The 21,754-nt window shown below is 39.9% G+C and overlaps 1 protein-coding gene across 5 annotated transcripts in view; it reads right to left on the bottom strand.

The window, feature by feature from the left end:
* The window catches only part of RAPH1 (Ras association (RalGDS/AF-6) and pleckstrin homology domains 1), a 95,963-nt gene extending 74,457 nt beyond the window's left edge, over positions 1-21,506 (bottom strand). For 2 of the 5 annotated variants that reach the window (XM_082630106.1, XM_082630108.1), the window contains exon 1: positions 21,161-21,506. The gene's annotated coding sequence lies outside the window, so the exon portion shown is untranslated. The remainder of the gene's footprint in view (positions 1-21,160) is intronic. The other 3 variants (XM_082630107.1, XM_082630109.1, XM_082630110.1) reach the window with 2 other exon arrangements.
* Positions 21,507-21,754: the final 248 nt, after the last annotated feature.

Here is a 21,754-nt window from a genome sequence, read left to right as displayed (position 1 = left end):
TTATCCATTCATCCGATGATGGACACTTAGGTTGTTTCCATCTCCGGGCTATTGTAAATAGGGCTGCTATGAACATTTTGGTACATGTCTCTTTTTGAATTATGGTTTTCTCAGGGTATATGCCCAGTAGTGGGATTGCTGGGTCATATGGTAGTTCTATTTGTAGTTTTTTAAGGAACCTCCATACCGTTCTCCATAGCGGCTGTACCAATTCACATTCCCACCAGCAGTGCAAGAGGGTTCCCTTTTTTCCACACCCTCTCCAGCATTTATTGTTTCTAGATTTTTTGATGATGGCCATTCTGACTGGTGTGAGATGATATCTCATTGTAGTTTTGATTTGCATTTCTCTAATGAGTAAAGATGTTGAGCATCCTTTCATGTGTTTGTTGGCAGTCTGTATATCTTCTGTGGAGAAATGTCTATTTAGGTCTTCTGCCCATTTTTGGATTGGGTTGTTTGTTTTTTTGTTATTGAGCTGCATGAGCTGCTTATAAATTTTGGAGATTAATCCTTTGTCAGTTGCTTCATTTGCAAATATTTTCTCCCATTCTGAGGGTTGTCTTTTGGTCTTGTTTATGGTTTCCTTTGCTGTGCAAAAGCTTTTAAGTTTCATTAGGTCCCATGTGTTTATTTTTGTCTTTATTTCCATTTCTCTAGGAGGTGGGTCAAAAAGGATCTTGCTGTGATTTATGTCATAGAGTGTTCTGCCTATGTTTTCCTCTAAGAGTTTGATAGTGTCTGGCCTTACATTTAGGTCTTTAATCCATTTTGAGCTTATTTTTGTGTATGGTGTTAGGGAGTGATCTAATCTCATACTTTTACATGTCCCTATCCAGTTTTCCCAGCACCACTTATTGAAGAGACTGTCCTTTCTCCACTGTACATTCCTGCCTCCTTTATCAAAGATAAGGTGACCATATGTCCGTGGGTTTAACTCTGGGCTTTCTATCCTGTTCCATTGATCTATCTTTCTGTTTTTGTGCCAGTACCATACTGTCTTGATTACTGTAGCTTTGTAGTATAGTCTGAAGTCAGGGAGCCTGATTCCTCCAGCTCCATTTTTCGTTCTCAAGATTGCTTTGGCTATTCGGGGTCTTTTGTGTTTCCATACAAATTGTGAAATTTTTTGTTCTAGTTCTGTGAAAAATGCCAGTGGTAGTTTGATAGGGATTGCATTGAACCTGTAGATTGCTTTGGGTAGTAGAGTCATTTTCACAATGTTGATTCTTCCAATCCAAGAACATGGTACATCTCTCCATCTATTTGTATCATCTTTAATTTCTTTCATCAGTGTCTTATAATTTTCTGCATACAGGTCTTTTGTGTCCTTAGGTAGGTTTATTCCTAGATATTTTATTCTTTTTGTTGCAATGGTAAATGGGAGTGTTTCCTTGATTTCACTTTCAGATTTTTCATCATCAGTATATAGGAATGCCAGAGATTTCTGTGCATTAATTTTGTATCCTGCAACTTTACCAAATTCATTGATTAACTCTAGTAGTTTTCTGGTAGCATCTTTTGGATTCTCTATGTATAGTATCATGTCATCTGCAAACAGTGACAGCTTTACTTCTTCTTTTCCAATTTGGATTCCTTTTATTTCCTTTTCTTCTCTGATTGCTGTGGCTAAAACTTCCAAAACTAGGTTGAATAAGAGTGGTGAAAGTGGGCAACCTTGTCTAGTTCCTGATCTTAGTGGAAATGGTTTCAGTTTTTCACCATTGAGGACGATGCTGGCTGTGGGTTTGTCATATATGGCCTTTATTATGTTGAGGAAAGTTCCCTCTATGCCTACTTTCTGCAGGGTTTTTATCATAAATGGGTGTTGAATTTTGTCGAAAGCTTTCTCTGCATCTATTGAGATGATCATATGGTTTCTCTCCTTCAATTTGTTAATATGGTGTATCACGTTGATTGATTTGCGTATATTGAAGAATCCTTGCATTCCTGGAATAAACCCCACTTGATCATGGTGTATGATCCTTTTAATGTGCTGTTGGATTCTGTTTGCTAGTATTTTGTTGAGGATTTTTGCATCTATGTTCATCAGTGATATTGGCCTGTAGTTTTCTTTCTTTGTGACATCCTTGCCTGGTTTTGGTATCAAGGTGATGGTGGCCTCGTAGAATGAGTTTGGGAGTGTTCCTCCCTCTGCTATATTTTGGAAGAGTTTCAGAAGGATAGGTGTTAGCTCTTCTCTAAATGCTTGATAGAATTCGCCTGTGAAGCCATCTGGTCCTGGGCTTTTGTTTGTTGGAAGATTTTTTATCACAGTTTCAATTTCAGTGCTTGTGATCGGTCTGTTCATATTTTCTATTTCTTCCTGATTCAGTCTTGGCAGGTTGTGCATTTCTAAGAATTTGTCCATTTCTTCCAGGTTGTCCATTTTATTGGCATAGAGTTGCTTATAGTAATCTCTCATGATCTTTTGTATTTCTGTAGTGTCAGTTGTTACTTCTCCTTTTTCATTTCTAATTCTATTGATTTGAGTCTTCTCCCTTTTTTTCTTGATGAGTCTGGCTAATGGTTTATCAATTTTGTTTATCTTCTCAAAGAACCAGCTTGTAGTTTTATTGATCTTTGCTATCGTTTCCTTCATTTCTTTTTCATTGATTTCTGATCTGATTTTTATGATTTCTTTCCTTCTGCTAACTTTGGGATGTTTTTGTTCTTCTTTCTCTAATTGCTTTAGGTGCAAGGTTAGGTTGTTTATTCGAGATGTTTCCTGTTTCTTAAGGTGGGATTGTATTGCTATAAACTTCCCTCTTAGAACTGCTTTTGCTGCATCCCATAGGTTTTGGGTCGTCGTGTCTCCATTGTCATTTGTTTCTAGGTATTTTTTAATTTCCTCTTTGATTTCTTCAGTGATCACTTCGTTATGAAGTAGTGTATTGTTTAGCCTCCATGTGTTTGTATTTTTTACAGCTCTTTTCCTGTAATTGATATCTAGTCTCATAGCATTGTGGTCAGAAAAGATACTTGATACAATTTCAATTTTCTTAAATTTACCAAGGCTTGATTTGTGACCCAAGATATGATCTATCCTGGAGAATGTTCCATGAGCACTTGAGAAAAATGTGTATTCTGTTGTTTTTGGATGGAATGTCCTATAAATATCAATTAAGTCCATCTTGTTTAATGTATCATTTAAAGCTTGTGTTTCCTTATTTATTTTCATTTTGGAAGATCTGTCCATTGGTGAAAGTGGGGTGTTAAAGTCCCCTACTATGAGTGTGTTACTGTCGATTTCTCCTTTTATGGCTGTTAGTATTTGCCTTATGTATTGAGGTGCTCCTATGTTTGGTGCATAAATATTTACAATTGTTATATCTTCTTCTTGGATCGATCCCTTGATCATTAGGTAGTGTCCTTCTTTGTCTCTTCTAGTAGTCCTTATTTTAAAGTCTATTTTGTCTGATATGAGAATTGCTACTCCAGCTTTCTTTTGGTTTCCATTTGCATGGAATATCTTTTTCCATCCCCTTACTTTCAGTCTGTATGTGTCTCTAGGTCTGAAGTGGGTCTCTTGTAGACAGCATATAGATGGGTCTTGTTTTTGTATCCATTCAGCCACTCTGTGTCTTTTGGTGGGAGCATTTAGTCCATTTACATTTAAGGTAATTATCGATATGTATGTTCCTATTCCCATTTTCTTAATTGTTTTGGGTTCATTATTGTAGGTCTTTTACTTCTGTTGTGTTTCTTGCCTAGAGAAGTTCCTTTAGCATTTGTTGTAAAGCTGGTTTGGTGGTGCTGAACTCTCTCAGCTTTTGCTTGTCTGTGAACGTTTTAATTTCTCCATCAAATCTGAATGAGATCCTTGCTGGGTAGAGTAATCTTGGTTGCAGGTTTTTCTCCTTCATCACTTTAATTATGTCCTGCCACTCCCTCCTGGCATGTAGAGTTTCTGCTGAGAGATCAGCTGTTATCCTGATGGGGATTCCCTTGTGTGTTATTTGTTGTTTTTGCCTTGCTGCTTTTAATATGATTTCTTTGTGTTTAATTTTTGACAGTTTGATTAATATGTGTCTTGGCGTATTTCTCCTTGGATTTATTCTGTATGGGACTCTCTGTGCCTCCTGGACTTGATTAACTATTTCCTTTCCCATATTAGGGAAGTTTTCAAGTATAATCTCTTCAAATATTTTCTCAGTCCCTTTCTTTTTCTCTTCTTCTTCTGGAACCCCTATAATTCGAATGTTGGTGCGTTTAATGTTGTCCCAGAGGTCTCTGAGACTGTCCTCTGTTCTTTTCATTCTTTTTTCTTTATTTTGCTCTGCAGCAGTTATTTCCACTATTTTATCTTCCACCTCACTTATCCGTTCTTCTGCCTCAGTTATTCTGCTATTGATCCCATCTAGAGTATTTTTTATTTCATGTATTGTGTTTTTAATCGATGCTTGATTCATCTTTAGTTCTTCTAGGTCCTTGTTAACTGTTTCTTGCATTTTGTCTATTCTATTTCCAAGATTTTGGATCTGGGAAATAGAATCTTGGATCATCTTTACCATCATTATTCTGAATTCTTTTTCAGGTAGACTGCCTATTACCTCTTCATTTGTTAGGTCTGGTGGGTTTTTATCTTGCTCCTTCTCCTGCTGTGTGTTTTTCTGTCTTCTCATTTTGCTTATGTTACTGTGTTTGGGGTCTCCTTTTTGCAGGCTGCAGGTTCGTAGTTCCTGTTGTTTTTGGTGTCTGTCCCCAGTGGCTAAGGTTGGTTTAGTGGGTTGTGTAGGCTTCCTGGTGGAGGGGACTAGTGCCTGTGTTCTGGTGGATGAGGCTGGATCTTGTCTTTCTGGTGGGCAGGTCCACGTCTGGTGGTGTGTTTTGGGGTGTCTGTGGACTTTTTATGATTTTAGGCCACCTCTCTGCTAATGGGTGGCGTTGTGTTCCTGTCTTGCTAGTTGTTTGGCTCAGGGTGTCCAGCACTGTAGCCTGCTGGTCGTTGAGTGAAGCTGGGTGCTGGTGTTGAGATGGAGATCTCTGGAAGATTTTCACCGTTTGATATTATGTGGAGCTGGGAGGTCTCTTGTGGACCAGTGTCCTGAAGTTGGCTCTCCCACCTCAGAGGCACAGCACTGACTCCGGGCTCCTCAATTTGGGATGATGTGTTGTCTATTCATGTATTCCGCAGATGCAGGGTACATCAAGTTGATTGTGGAGCTTTAATCCGCTGCTTCTGAGGCTGCTGGGAGAGGTTTCCCTTTCTCTTCTTTGTTCTCACAGCTCCTGGGTCTCAGCTTTGGATTTGGCCCCGCCTCTGCGTGTAGGTCGCCGGAGGGCGTCTGTTCTTCGCTCAGATAGGACAGGGTTAAAGGAGCAGCCTCTTCGGGGACTCTGGCTCACTCAGGCCGGGAGGGAGGGAGGGGCACGGAGTGTGGGGCAAGCCTGAAGCGGCAGAGGTCGGCGTGACGTTGCACCAGCCCGAGGCGCGCCGTGCGTTCTCCCAGGGAAGCCGCCCCTGGATCCCGGGACCCCGGCAGTGGCGGGCTGCACAGGCTCCCGGAAGGGCGGTGTCCTGCTGCTGCTTTTTTTCTAACCTTCATTCTTAAAGGCAGTGGCGTTTGAACGTATCTATAACTTCCTCATCATCTGTAATGAAATTTTTTCAGATAAAAGAAGGTGGATAAAATTTTGTTCATCAGAATTTCAGCTGGGGATCAGTAAACCTACCTGATATAGTAAGATAGATGGTAGTTTCCAAATGACTGCAACAAGATCCCCAGTCTCATGTGCTCTTCTCACAACAATCTGCCTTAACACTCTTTTTATAGCGAGGTAAAGTCTATGTTCCCTTCCCTGGACTCTGGGGAGGACCTATGAACTACGGAGGAAGTGATGCTGAGTGACTTCGGGGACTAGATCATCAAAAGTGCTAACAACTTCCACCTGCTGTTTCTCTTGGAAAGCTGCTGTTGGAACCTAACATTATGCTGTGAGGAAGCCCAGGCCACAGAAGGAGGCTAAGTGTAGAAACTAGCCCACAGCCGCAGCTGAGGTCCCAGCTTCAATCACCAGACAGGTAAGTGAGGAATCCTTTGAGAGGACTCCAGCTCCAGTTGCCCTTGACTGCAACTGCATGAGACATTCCCAGTGAGAACCATCTAAGCCTGGGCAACCCCCAGAACCATTCGAAAAAATAATAAAATGATTGCTGCTGTCTTCAGCCACTAAGTTCTGGGGTGATCCATTGCACAGCAATAGATAACACAACACAGTGCTACTCCTTGTGAAAAATACATTGAGAGTGGGGGACTAAAGTTCTGAGAAAGCTCTACAGGATAAAAAAAAAAAAAATGGTGGCAGGTCTGAAGAGCTGGCTGGGGAAAGTAGCCACAGATGGGGTGCAGAGGCTGTAAGATGGTAAAAGGCTACATACACATCATGTGATTTCTCCCTTGTAAACCTCCAAATGGTCAATTAAGTCACTAAATTTATGAGACCCTTGGCTCATAAAGGAAAGAGCTTTGTGCCCACAAGGACTAGGGGCAAAGATACAGGAGCAGAGAGATGAGACAATAAGGAAGTCAAGTCAGAAGTCATGGAGAGAGAACTGGGCGTTCACAGGCTAAAATACACCTAAATCATGCAGAGGGACTCCAAGTGAATTCTTAGGCTAAAAAGTTAGCTTTCTTTTTCAGTTAAAAATAGATCCAGAGTTGAGTTTCTTTATAATAAAAACTACCACTTTTTTGCCATTACTTGCATGCTTCTCACTCAGAAGACCAGAAAAACCAAAGCTTAAATATTACCATTTAAGAATAAATACTGACAGAATTCTAGGTTCACACAGAATTAAGTCTGTGTTTATCTGTACTAAAAAAGTAGTTATTTTTCACTTAAGAGTACTACTTAGCAAGAAAGAATATCGTTCATCCAACAAATACTTAGTGAAATACTACTATGAGTCGAGCACTGTACAGAAAAACACAGAGAATATAGCTATTTAAAGGGTAGACATGGTCCCTGCCTTCAGGGAGTTTTATTACAATCTCCAACAGAGAACAGAACTTTTACATCTTTTATATTCTTTACTTTTAAAACTAATGTGCCTACATGTTACAATATTTTAAACTGGAAATGTTTATTATTATACACATACATACACAGTAGGGAAAAGGGTTAGAGAAGACAACTTTTGTAGGAATAATACATTCAGAATTTCCACAGTAAATCATTTCTACTCTTATGTCATAAGCAGTCGTCAGTTGTTGAAATGAAAAAAATTACAACTGGATATTACATTTTTACTTGACTGTACATGATTTAAAAAATTAAATGTTTCCCCCAAAAGCTCACAAGAAGTAAAATCAGTCAAGGGTTCTGTTAGCCAAATAATCATCTAAATTATCTACACAGATGTCACAACCTAAGAGTTAATGCATTTTAGGCAATTCTCCAATATCAGTCTTATAGCCAGGACAGATAATACTTCTTTAGACAAAACACTTATACCCCACTGTGAATAAACATGAACAACAATGCTTTTATTTAAAACTCTTTAAAAGTTTTAATGTGATTAGAAAACATTTCTTAATGGATATTTGAAAGAATACAATTTCCAAGGATAAAAAGTTTCACTGAATATGCTACAGAACCTTGTGCTCCCATCCTAATAACAATATTTCTAAAAACATACTAAAGAAAAAAATATTACCCATTTCGTACTCATCAAGTTGGCAAAAACAGTAAGTCTGATAAAACCAGGGGGTGGGGAGGATGTGGAGCAATGAGACGTTGCTGGTCGGGACATACACTCCCCACCGCTTTGGAGAGCCTTCTGGAGATTATGCACCTTATGATCCTGCAATACCACTTCTAAGTGCCCAAACATGTAAGATACAAGCACCGGGAGAAATGTAAAAGGATGTTCACTGTGGCATCCTACCTAACTAACCCCCCTCAAAAGAGGAATGGAAAAACTGGCTTATTCTGATAAAAAGAATGAACTGGATCTACAAGAACCAGTACAAATAATTTCAAACCACACAGTTGAGTAAAATATGCAAATTTTAGAAGAAGATATAATTTATTGTTTCTATAAAGTTCAAAAGCACAGACAGTAATAAGTAAAATTTTATGGACACACATTTGTTAAATGCACTAAAATATGCACCAGAATAACACAAATTGTTATCTGGGGAGGATTTTTGTTTTATCTGTTACGTCTCCTTCAACAAATTATTTGAAGCAAAATATAAACAATTGATTCCTCCTGGTGATGAGTATGTAGATGTCTATCATATTTTACACTTCGGTTTAAAACTTTTCTGACTTTAAAACAATGTGAGAAAGACATTAAAAATACGGACAAAGATTGTGAACAAGTATGCTCATTAAAGCCAAATATTAAACACACATACACACACGGGGAGGGGGAAAGGCAACTAAATATCCCACAAGAAAAGAAAAACTGAGTAAATTCAAGTGTGTTTCATTGTCCATCCTGGATTATAATGCAGATGTTGTAAATTATTCATAAAGCATTTAATGCATGGGAAAATGCTAGTGATATAAGCATTTAAATGAAAGAAGAACTAAATTATGCATACGATAATGAGCTATATAAACAGGCATGTGCACGCGCACACACACACGAGAAAATATACCAAAAATTTTAACTGTAATCAGTTCTGGGTGGTAGGATTATGTTTTATTTTCTTCTTTATACATTTCTGAGAGTTGCATATTTCCATTAGTATTATTAATGAAAGGGGGAAGAAAATAAGGCAAACTACAAAATGCAAACTCAAAATGCAAACTCCTCTGGTAAGAACTAATGCCCCAATTAAACTGATAAGATTCTGTTTTACTTCTGATTCTAAAAATACTAGACTATGCTAATAAAGATAAGTCTCTTTAAATATTAATATCCACAACCATACAAGTCAAAAGAATTATGCCGATAACTATAAAGCTGTAAGCTTCTGCTTTAATGTTTCTAAAGATATGTTTCAGTCTCCTCTATTTGTAGCGCTGTCACATCAGAAAAGGTGGTCCCTTCATCTATGCATTAGATAAAGGTTATCAAATGGAAAATCTCCATACCAAACCTTTACTTATAAAAATAAGCTTGTGTAAAGTATGATTTGGCTGTAAAAAAAAATGATACAAATAGGACAGCAAGCAGTGTTTATTCTATGCCAAGTGAAAAATGTAAAATACTGCTGAGAGAAATTAGAGATCTAAATAAATGGACAGATATACCATGTTAATGGATTGGAAGATACTATATTATTATAAGCCAATTCTCCCCATATTGAACTAGGTATCCAATTTAATTATAACACATATCCCAATATCTAATTCTAAAATTTACATGGAAAGGCAAATGACCTAAAATAGTCAAAACAATCTGCGAAAAGAACTTGGGGGATATCCTCTACCTTGACTTCTTACTCACTATAAGGCTAAGTAATCAAGACAATGTAGTTCTAGCAAAAGAAGAGAGAATTACATCTCTTGTAATGTAACAGAATGGAGAGTACAGAAATAGACCCACACTTATTGTCAAATATTTTCAACGAAGATGTCAAAGGAGGAAAGGAAAGGGGGTTTTCCTCAGCTTTACTGATATAATTGACAAAAATGGAAAGCATATTTTTTTTAAATAAATGATGCTGGAACAAGTAGATATTGTATAAACATGGGATGGGGGGTGGGGTTCAACCTCTACATCACACCATAAACAAAATGAATCACAAACTGAAATGTGAAAACTAAAATCATAATGCTCCTAGGAAAACACATAGGGAGATACCTTTGCAACTTTAGTGTGGGCCAAGATTTATTAGGACAAAGAAATCGCTAACCATAAAAGGAAATATTGATCATTTTGATGAAGTGCAATATCAAAACTTCTGCTATCTGAAAGACACCACTAAAAAATAAACAGGGAAGCCACAGACTAAGAAAAAACATTCACAAATATATCTGATAAAGGACTTGTACCTAGAATATATAAAGAACTGCTACAACTAAATTAAAAAAGATAAAACAACCCAATTTTTTAAATGGGCAAAAGACTTGCACAGTCACTTCCCAAATGGCTAATAAGAACATGAAACTTCACTCAACATTATTAGTAATCAGGGAGATGCAAATTAGAAGCACAATGAGATACCACTATGTATCCACTCCAGTGGCTAGAATGAAAACGACTGACGATACCAAGTGCTAGGATGTAGAGTAATTAAAATTGTCATATAATGCTGTTGGATACATAAAATGATACAGGTTTGGAAAAGTTTGCCAGTTCCTTAAAAAATTAAAAATACATGTACCCTATATAACTCAGCATGTCCTCATAGTATTTATCCAAGAGAAATAAAAACATTTTCATGAGGATATATGTGTACATATATCTGTCTCCATTTGTACAAAATGTCACAGGGGCTTTATTAGTAAAAAGCTAGAAATGAAAGCAGCCCAAATAGCTATCAACAGGTGAATGGATAAACAAAATGTGGTATATACACATAATGTAATACCATTCAGTAATAAAAGGGAACTAATCCAAACAATATGGAACGATCTAAAAATTATTATTCTATTATATCAATCTATAATCATTATTCTGAATCATTATTCAGAGCCCAGCTGTGGGGAAGGTGGCCACTTGGTCCTGACTCAACCCGTTGAAAAGCTGTGCAATAACCTGCCAAGTCCCTGTGTGCGTGTAACTTATCGGATGGTTCAGTCTGGTAAAGCTGTGAGAAAGAACATGTGATTCTTTCTTTTTAATGTTAAAATAAAGACTTTTGTATAGACTTGTTAAAAAAATCATTATTCTGCATAAAAATAAACCAGACTAGAGAGAGAGAATGACTGAAAGAGAACACTGTATGATTCCATACATCAAATTCTAGAAAATTCAAACTAATCTACAGTGACAGGTTGCACGGAGACAGAGGTGGAGGGGTGCATGACTGGCAAAGGGATGTGAAGAAACGGGGGGATGATGAATATGTTCCCTATCTTGATTGCAGTGATGGCTTCACAGGTGTATGAAAATTTATCAAACAGTATCCTTTAACATGTGCAGTTTATTATGTGGAAATTATACCTCAATAAAGTAGAAAAAAAATTTTAAAGAAACAAGCAAACCAAAAAACTTTACAGCAAAATTAGAGTTAGGAGTCAAGGCAGTGGCTACCCATGACAGGGCAGTCGTATAGAAAAGCAAATATGAGGAGGGTTTCTGGCACACTGTTAATTTTCTTTTTCATCTATGTCTGGTTACACAGGAGTATTCAGGTTGTAGAAGTGTACGTTTATGATACATGTGTATATTGTTCTTCAAATACAAGTCTTTAAAAAGAGGAACATCTACATATGACCTAGCAATTCCACTCCTTTATCCAAGAGAAATGAAACATTTGTCCACAAAAAGACATGTACAAAAATATTCACGGCAGTTTTCTTCACAGTAGTCCCAAACTGGAAACAGGCCAGGTGCCCATCAACAGGAAACTGGATAAACAAATCTATGGTACATTCAATATTCGTACAATTGCATATATTACTCCACAATAAAAAGAAACAAACTACTGATACACGCAATAACATGGATGGATCTAAAAACATCATGCTGAGGGCAAGAAGTCTGAGACAAAGGAACACATACATATGATTCAATTAATACAAAATTCTAGAACAGGCAAAATGTATCTGTGATGAAGCAACTATGGCTGCGGTTGCAGAAGTAGAGAAGAAAGGGAAAGATAAAGGGTAGTCATGGAAATGTTTTCTATCTTGCTAGAGATTCGAGGAAAAAAATGCTCACTCTGGACATGGAAAAATGATGTCTATCAACACTACTGAATTACTAAATTAAATTTTAAATGGGTACTTTTAATTCACCCTAATTCCTGAAAGCATAATGCAAAATCCAAACTGAAGCTTCTAAAATAAGCTAATAACTTCAACCGTGGTAAAGAATAAATTTTATTGGGCTTCCCTATGGTGCAGTGGTTAAGAATCCACCTGCCAATGCAGGGGACACAAGTTAGAGCCCTGGTCCGGGAAGATCCCACATGCGGCGGAGCAACTAAGCCCCTAACTACTGAGCCTGCACTCTAGAGCCCACGTGCCACAACTACTGAAGCCCGCGTGCCACAACTACTGAAGCCTGCTCGCCTACAGCCCGTGCTCCACAACAAAACAAGCCACCGCAATGAGAAGCCCGTGTACTGCAACGAAGAGTAGCCCCCGCTCGCCGCAACGAGAGAAAGCCCGTGCGCAGCAGTGAAGACCCAACACAGCCATACATACATACATACATACATACATAAATAAATAAATTTTTTAAAAAAGAATAAATTTTATTAAGGTCTCACTTTGTTGAAATTTATCTATTTTTCTTCCACAAACATTTCTTTCTAATTAGTAAGAAAATCAGAATGTCTTGTCCCAAGTGCTTTAAGATGGCTTCATAAATAATATTATACACTATGAAATGGAACTTAATATAAAAGGTTCATTATTATCAACAGTACTTCAGTAAGACTGTACAGCGATTTCCAAAACGGAGGTGATTATAACCCAGGAAGTGTGAGTGATGATCCATTAGGGTATAAGGACATATTAGGAGTTCTATTTAATCTTTATCTTAATATACATATGTATTTTAAGTACCATATAATGTAATACAATATAATACATGTGTTTCCTTAACATAGAAAATGACACTGGCCTCTTCATTATGGCCACCTGTCAGTCACACATCATATATGTAAAGTAGTCTAAGTATTCTGGTATAAGTGATTCTAAATATTTGGAGGGAAGAGTGATAGTATTTGCTGGAATCTTTTTCAAAAATGAAATAAAGAACGCACCTTTCTGTAAATTGCTACAAGAGACTGGTGTTCCAGGGAAGACATATTCTTACGGTAAATGATTTCCTTTATAGAAACAATATTTTATGGAAAAACTATTATCTAATCCTTCATGAAGCAGCTGCTTTGACCTCAACAAAAGAAAGTTGGGGCAGGGGAAGTAAGGTTTAACCTCAAATGCAACTACTACAGCAAAAGACAAGCTGAAGCAGAAACAGCACCAAGTGTTACAGAATGTTGCTGATGTAGTTGAGGAGTGACGCATAAGTATTTTATACCAAACAGGTTTATTGGTTGTCTCATGGCAAAGTATTTTAAAAGAGTTGTCAAATTTAAAGATGAGTTAAGCATTTATCTTTCACACACACACACACACACACACACACACACAAAGTCTAAATTTGCTGACTTTCTGTGATAAGTGACGGTTAGCAGTATGCTACCTAGCAGTTGTTTTTAAAAACAAAAACATAGTTAATCTATGTGTACCTTAAAGGCAAATGAAGCATTTTTTTAGTAAGAAAATAACTGTATTTCAAAAGAAGTCAATGTGTGTCATCTTGAATACTCATACCTGCACACTCTAAACACAGAGAAACCGTTTTCTAATTCTTTAAATGCCTTCCATACACAGTTTCTCTGGACTTTGAATACATTTATTAAAAACATATAAATGCAAATCCTCACATTGGTTTGCACAGAAAGGGCAAACTTTGCTAGCCAAATCTGCATAATTGATGGATAGAAATTAAACAATGAGTATCTCCATTTAGAAAGTACAGCCAAAGAGGCAGTTATTCTTTTGGGGTACGTGTCCCTGCATGAGCTGCCTTTTAGCTAAGACAAGCATTAAAAACAAGTACCAAAATAAACAAATTTAAGATCCAGACTTTGGAATTTCTGTATTACTAAGCAGTACAACCAAGATTTTTCAAACATAATGCACTGTATTCATTATGCTTGCTTTAAAAAACAAATATTTATTTTTAAAACTTAGGGTAAACAAAAAGGTTTTTGAGTCATTACTAACATTTATAAAGAACTCTATTCACAGATAAAGAGGATCACTGATTCCCTTCACAAGTCTCTAAAGTCATTTGTTACATTATAAAATAAACCAAATAAGGCGAGAAAGAATTGTTCTTTATAAATAAAATAAACATTATTAGATTTTTATGGATCCTTTCAGGAGATGTAACACCAACCATAAAGAATTCTTTAAATGATGGCTTTCATTAAAACCTTTATTTATTTATTATTTATTTATTTAGGGCTGTGTTGGGTCTTCATTGCTGCATGCGGGCTTTCTCTAGTTGCAGCGAGCGAGGGCTACTCTTCGTTGCGGTGTGCAGGCTTCTCGTTGCGGTGGCTTCTCTTGTTGGGGAGCATGGGCTCTAGGCACCCGGGCTTTTCAGTAGTTGTGGCATGCGGGCTCAGTAGTTGTGGCTCACGGGCTCTAGAGCGCAGGCTCAGGTAGTTGTGGCACACGGGCTTAGTTGCTCCGCGGCATGTAGGATCTTCCCGGACCAGGGCTTGAACCCGTGTCCCCTGCATTGGCAGGCAGATTCTTAACCACTGCACCACCACGGAAGTCCTCATTAAAACCGTTTTTATTGCATTTCTATTATATTTAAGGGACTGAGAGACACTTCAGATGAGTAAAACTAGATCCAATACTCCAGAATCGGGGATTTAAGACAGTATACAATTATTTACAATATAGGGCAAATCAAGTAAGGTCTAGAGGAATAAAGAGGAAGGCAATGAATTCTACTTAGTATCAAACAGCTTCACAGAGGTGTGTGGCAATGGAACTGGGACTCAAAGGATGAGTAGAATTTTGACTAGAAAAATGAGGGAAAATAAACTATGCTTGGAACCATGGATAGAGGCACGTACAGTCTGGGATACATAAAGAATATATTGTATTTTCAAGTCACATTGCCAGTTATTTTGCTGTACTGACTTAGCTAACACTCTTCTTCAAACGTATCAAACTTAGTAAGATCATTCTAAAAGTGATTTCCAAAACAGCATTCAATTTTCAAGTACAATTAAAAAACTGTACTTACTATTGTAATTCTACAATATTTGGGCCTATTCAATATGTTCACAGTTCTAATTTTCTCCAGATTTCACCATTCTTCACCGGGGGCTTACATTTTTAGTGCTACACAAATGACAAGACATCAATTATGGGCCACGCAATCTTGCTTTTCTTCTCATGTAAAGGGATGACTTGTCCCTTCTTTTCCAAGCCTAACAAACCCCAGTCCCTTCTGTTTCTTTCTACACTCTGCTCCCTTAAATTACATTCTCTACTGATTCCTTGTATCCTGCACTTAAACTAGTATCCTCTCTATTTTGGAGGGGAGAACACCTATTTCTCTGATTTCTCCATTATGCGTTACTCTGCCTAAAGCAGAGTAACAATATATATTTTATGAATAGCAGAAAATATGCTTTTTAAAAAGTCAATTTATAAGTTATGAGTGATGTATTTTAAGACATCTGCCCCAAAGTGTGGTAAATACTATATCTTAAGATGACAGTGATTAAGAGCATAGGATGAAGCGTAAACATCATATAATCTGGGGGGTTTCTAATATCTCACAACATAACTTTTCCAGAAGAAATCTTATGCAGCATGGCAAATATATATAACTGCAAAAGCACTGCTAATACCATTTTATGTTCAAATATAATTTATTAAAAACTCAAAGAGGGCTTCCCTGGTGGCGCAGTGGTTGAGAGTCCGCCTGCCGATGCAGGGGACACGGGTTCGTGCCCCGGTCCGGGAGGATCCCACATGCCGCGGAGCGGCTGGGCCCGTGAGCCATGGCCGCTGAGCCTGCGCGTCCAGAGCCTGTGCTCCGCAACGGGAGGGGCCACAGCGGTGAGGGGCCCGCGTACCGAAAAAAAAAAAAAAAAAAAAAAACAAAACTCAAAGAGACAAATGAGGGTTAGAGATGTTAGTCTTGACACCTAAGCAACCCATTTATTTCTGTAAAATTTTGTTTTTATTTCACTCAGATAAGTAGTTGCAAGTAGGTAGCAGCACTTGTTTTGTTTTCTTAGTAGCTTTTAATGGTTTTGCAGTTTCAGGATATGCTTCAATTAAATTGATTTGAGAAATTTTTTAAATAGAATTTTTTTTTTTTTTTTGCGGTACGCGGGCCTCCCACCGCAGTGACCTCTCCCATTGCGGAGCACAGGCTCCGGACGCGCAGGCTCCGCGGCATGTGGGATCTTCCCGGACGGGGGCACAAACCCGTGTCCCCTGCATCGGCAGGCGGACTCTCAACCACTGCGCCACCAGGGAAGCCCAATAAGAATTTTTTTCTTTCAAAATGAGTAACAATATCTAAAAACTGCTTACAAGGCAAACAAGAAAAACCTAAAACTTGCAATGAGCTATAAAACATCTATACTGTAGCATGATATCAGGACTTAGTGTTACATGTTCATTTGTTACTAAACAAATTCACTTACACAGGATGAGTATACCCCCAAAGGAATGGGCTTGAGTCTTGCCTGTCATTTAACCAAACGCAGTTTATATGCCATAGTAATGTACTGTTTAGACAATTCTGTATGAATAGACATGCACAGGACTGAATTTTTTAAAAACTTACTGCAAACTACAACTTTCCTTACCCATTTCAAATTCACAAATAATCAGAGATAGTAAAAGAAGCTTTATTCTAAGGAATGCTTCCTCCCTCCCCAATTAAGTAGGTGTAACCCCAATGCAGCACTACTGTTTTCAATGTGAGAAAATTTTATATATATGTACACGAGGGTGCCAAGACCATTCAACGGGGAAAGGACAGTTCTTTCAAAAATGGTGCTGGAAAAACTGGATATCCACAAGCAAAAGGATGAAGTTGTACCCTTTCCTAAAACCATATGCAAGTATTAACTCAAAATGGATCAAAGAGCTAAATATAATAGCTAAAACTATAAAGCTCTTAGAAGAAAACACAGGGGAAAAGCTTCATGATGTTGGATTTGGCAATGATTTCTTGGACACCAAGGGCACAGGCAACAAAAGAAAAAATAGATGAAGTGGACATCATTAAAATGAAAAACTTTTATACATCAAAGGACACTATCAACAGAGTGAAAAGGCAACCCACAGAATAAGAGAAAATATTTGTAAATCATGGATCTGAGATTAATATCTAGAGTATATAAAGAATTGCCACAACTCAACAACAGCAAAACCCGATTTTTTAAATTGGCAAAGGACTTGGATAGACATTTCTACAAAGAAGATACGCAAATGGCCAAAAAGTACATGAAAAGATGCTCAACATCACTAATCATTAGAAAAATACAAATCAAAACCACAGTGAGATACCACTTCACACTCATTAGGATGGCTATTATCAACACAGAAAATGACAAGTGTTGAGGTGAGGATGTGGAGAAACTGAAACCCTTGTGCTGGTTGCAGCTGTAAATGTGTAAAATGCTGCAGCTGCTGTAGAAAATGGTGTGGCAGTTCCTCAAAAATCCAACACAGAATTACCATATGATCCAGCAATTCCACTTCTGGGTATATACCCAAATGAAGTGAAAGCAGGGACCTGAGTAGATATGTGTACACCAATGTTCAGGGCAGTATTGCAACAGCTAAGAGGTGGAAACAACCAAATGTCCATCTACAGATGAATAAACAAAATGTGGTATATACATACAATGAAATATTACTCAGCCTTAAAAAGTAATGAAATTCTGATTCATGCTGCAACATGGATGAACCTTAAAGATACTGTGCTACAGGGAGATCAGCTCAGTGCTTTGTGACCACCTAGAGGGGTGGGATAGGGAGGGTGGGAGGGAGACGCAAGAGGGAGGGGATATGGGGATATATGTATATGTATAGCTGATTCACTTTGTTATAAAGCAGAAACTAACACCATTGTAAAGCAATTATACTCCAATAAAGATGTTAAGAAAAAAATAAAATAAAAGGTTAAATTATGCCCCCCCAAAATAAATAAAAATAAATTTGATATTCAAAAAAAGATACCGTGCTAAGTGAAATAAGCCAGATACAAAACAAAAACAAATATTGCATGGTCCCATTTATATGAAGTATCTAGAGTAGTCAAAATCGCAGAGACAAAGTAGAAAAGTGGTTACCAAGGGCCAGAGGGAAAGGGGGTGGGGAGTTAATGTTTAATGGGTAGAGTTTCAGTTTGAGAGGATGAAAAAGTTCTAGAGATGGACAGTGATGATGGCTGCACAACTATGTGAATGTACTTAATACCACTGAACTGTACAATTCAAAATGGTTAAAATGGTAAATTTTATGTTGTATATTTTACCACAATAAAAAAAATTGCGTGTTATTTATTATGGTGGCAATATAGGAATGTAGTTAAGAACACAAGCTTAAGAGTTATGCTGCCTGCTTTCAAACCCAACTCTGCCACTTTATAGCTCTGTAGTCTGTGCCTGTTTTTTCACGTATTAACAGAACCTACAGCACAGGAGTATAGCAAGGATGAAATAAGTCAATACATGTAAAGCACTTAAAATAGTGCATCTCAAAAAGTAGTTGCGGGCTTCCCTGGTGGTGCAGTGGTTGAGAGTCTGCCTGCCGATGTAGGGGACAGGGGTTCGTGCCCTGGTCCGGGAGGATCCCACATACCGCGGAGCGGCTGGGCCCGTGAGCCATGGCTGCTGAGCCTGCGCGTCCGGAGCCTGTGCTCCGCAACGGGAGAGGCCACAACAGTGAGAGGCCCGCGTACCGCAAAAAAAAAAAAAAAAAAAAAATATATTATTCTGGGTTTAAAACACATTTTAATGCAATTAAACTCAAACACCTGAAGGTCCTCTTCAAAGTTCTAGAGTTCAGTAAAACACAGATTGAAAACCAGTGATTTAACCCAAGTTTCTCACTTTATAGGTAAAGGAATTGAGAGTCCAAGAAAAGTGATTTGCTTGAGGTCACATATCTTGTTTTGCTAATATTAATTTTCCTAAAATAACTGTTTGAGATCAACAATACTAATGTTGACATTCAACTACTTCAGAACCAAGGCAAAGTCATGAGATTTTATAATGTGTGTCCAAGTATCTGTGAATAATATTGTGATAGCCATCCACCATGCTAATCTAATAAATAATTACGCATGGGGTGGGAACCAAAAGGTAGCAAAACCAAAAGAAAAGCCATTTTAATTCTTTTCAAAGACAAGACAGTGGTTAAAAACACTTCTCCCGAAAATTAAGTGTTAAAATATTTGTGAAAACAAACAATACTGATCAAGAGTTTGAGACACACCCAATATGTGCCCACTACTCCATATCTTTCAGCCAGTTACTATATAATCTTAGTAAGACCTCTGACTCTAACATGTCAGCGGCTTTTTCTGCCAAATAGAACTATTATTCATACAAGGAACTAGCTACAAATAATTCTTTATTAAATTCAAACAGGAGAGAGAAGCAGTCCAAATACCACAAAATGTCTTATCCAAAAAATCATGTATTGAGCTTTGTAGACATTTCTGTACTTACTTGAATAGACTAAATCTGGTTTCTGGTAAATTCACAACACAGAAAGCAAAATAACAGAGACAATCTTTGAAGGTCAGACTCAACAAGAGCTAAAAAGCCTTTGAGTGTCTCTAATTTTGCCCTTCCCCCATTGCTCTTCCTCCTCAATTCCTCCACCTCTACTAGGAATGTCCTCACCCTGCCCATCTACATCAGCTGAAATCCTACCCATCCTTAAAGGTTCCACTTAAATGCCACAGCTTCCATGAATTTTCCCCCAGTGCTCCCAATTTAGAATTATTCCCTCGCCTCTTCACTTCCCCATTTTGCACCTCTCCTTCAACATTTTATTATATAATGCATTGCATTACAATTACCTACATTCACTTCTTCTCCCACCTTCCCCCAAGAAAACCTCAGGAGCAGCAGGCTAGAGAGAAAAGGAATTAACATTTGTTAAAAACACCGTGGTGCCCTGCCAGGTGCTAGGCATTTTGCATACATTATCTCATTAAATCCTTTGGCAGCCATCTCGGGAGGTAAGCAGGTGGTCTTAGTTATTCCCATTTTACTGATGGAGAACCGTACTGTTGAGAGTTCAACAGCTTATCCAACGTCACACTACCAGCCAATTCCAGTGCTTACGGCGCCCCTGGTTTCCCTGGCTTCAAAGAGCTCTTTCCACCGCTATACGCTGCATTCTTGTTCACTTTATGTCCCCCACCCTGCCTGACAGATAGTAGGTATTCCATAAATACTTGCTGAATTTAATATTCCTACGGTCTCACTACCACCATTTTAATAACCCCATCACGCCCCATCCCTAGCCGGTTGGTTACCTTTACTGTTCCTTTACCGCGGACTTCACACACAGAGGCAGCTCGCCACATCACCAAGACAAATGCTGCCGACAACACCAACCCTTATCTGGAGGCTAAGTGAAGAACTGGTCAATTCGCTCAGATTTCCCCAATTGCCCTTCCCACAGAATATATGGGATACACACAAACAAGTCACATTTGATGTAACGCTGACACCCTTCCCCAAAGCTCTTATTTCATACTAAGCCACGTCTTCATGCTTACGAGCAATGACTTACGCGGTTTCCAGCTCACACCGCGGGGACACCCTAAGACTCCGCCTGAATAAGAAACCACATCTTTCAAATCGTCTTAAAACGAAGGCATCCTAATGCTGTTGAACTGCCTTCCTTCTCCCCCCCTCCCCCCCCCGCATGAACTGCAGTTTGGATTTCCGGCGGGAATGCAAACAGACGCAGAAGAGATGGGCTCAAGAGCAATGGAGCAATTACTCAGCCTGCTTAATTAGAAAGAAGACAAGAAGGTGCCCCGCCTTCCTAAATCTCTGCACTGAACTCATTTACGAAAGATGGGGAGCACTGAAACCCGGGGAACCCCAGACACCGAATCACTGGTTTCTGTGGCTAGTCGGGGGAATAGTCCTTTCCTTCCCGCGGTCCCGGGCCACCAGTCCCCGGTGCCGGGTCGGAGAAGCCCAACCGCACCCTCCCCAGGCGGCCCTGCATCTCATTGTCTCCCTCCGTCGCGGCCCCCAGGGGCGCAGGGTACAGCCCAGGCCCCGCCGACCCCCAAACACCGGCCGGCCGCTTGCCGGGCAAGGTCCGACCAGCCCCGGCCCCGGCCGCGGCCGCGACCCCGCCCCAAGCTCGGCCGTCCGCACCGCGCCCGGATGGCGGGGCCGGGCGCCGGGAAAATGGAGGCGGGAGCGACGGCAGCGCTTCCCAGCCTCGCGCCCGGCCGGGCCCAAGAGCGAGGCTGAGCACTTACCGTGGCAACGGCTCGGTCCTCCGGCGGGCCCGGCTCCGGGGCGGCCCCGGGCTGGGCAGCCGCCACTCGCGCTCGTCCAGCCGCCGCCGCCGCCTCCTCCCCAGGCGCGGCGCTCCTTCTCCGGAGACGCCGCGAAGGTCCGCAGCTCCCGCGCCGCGCGCTCCGTGACTGACTGACTGACCGACCGCCCTGGCAGCGGCGGCGGGGGCTGGGCGGAGCGCGCTGCGGGCGGGGCGGCCGCAGCGCCCAGCGGCTGCGGATCCGAATGCAGCCGTGTCCGGCCGAGACGCAGAAGGCGGGGCTGAGGGCCGGACGGCCGCGGGGCTGACCGACTGGAGCCCTACAGCTCGCTCCCCCCAATCCCACCCGCCACCCGCCACTCACTTCCGGCGCAGGCAGCCGAGCCCGCCCCTCCCGGGCGCCCGCCGTCCGCGCCCCCTGGCCCGCCAGGCTCACCCCCAGCCCCAGGCGCCTGACCGCACCCAGCTGGGGCCGCCCGCGCTCCGCCTTTCCTCCGCGCGTCCTTGGGAACCGCCTCCAGGAACCAGTGAATCGGAGAATGAATGAGTGAAGGAGGAAAATTACGGTGCTGTC

The sequence above is a fragment of the Mesoplodon mirus genome, assembly GCF_964341445.2.
Source record: "Mesoplodon mirus genome assembly, chromosome: 8".
Taxonomy (NCBI): domain Eukaryota; kingdom Metazoa; phylum Chordata; class Mammalia; order Artiodactyla; family Ziphiidae; genus Mesoplodon; species Mesoplodon mirus.
Note: the sequence above shows the minus strand (reverse complement) of the source record. Positions and strands in the feature narration are given on the sequence as shown.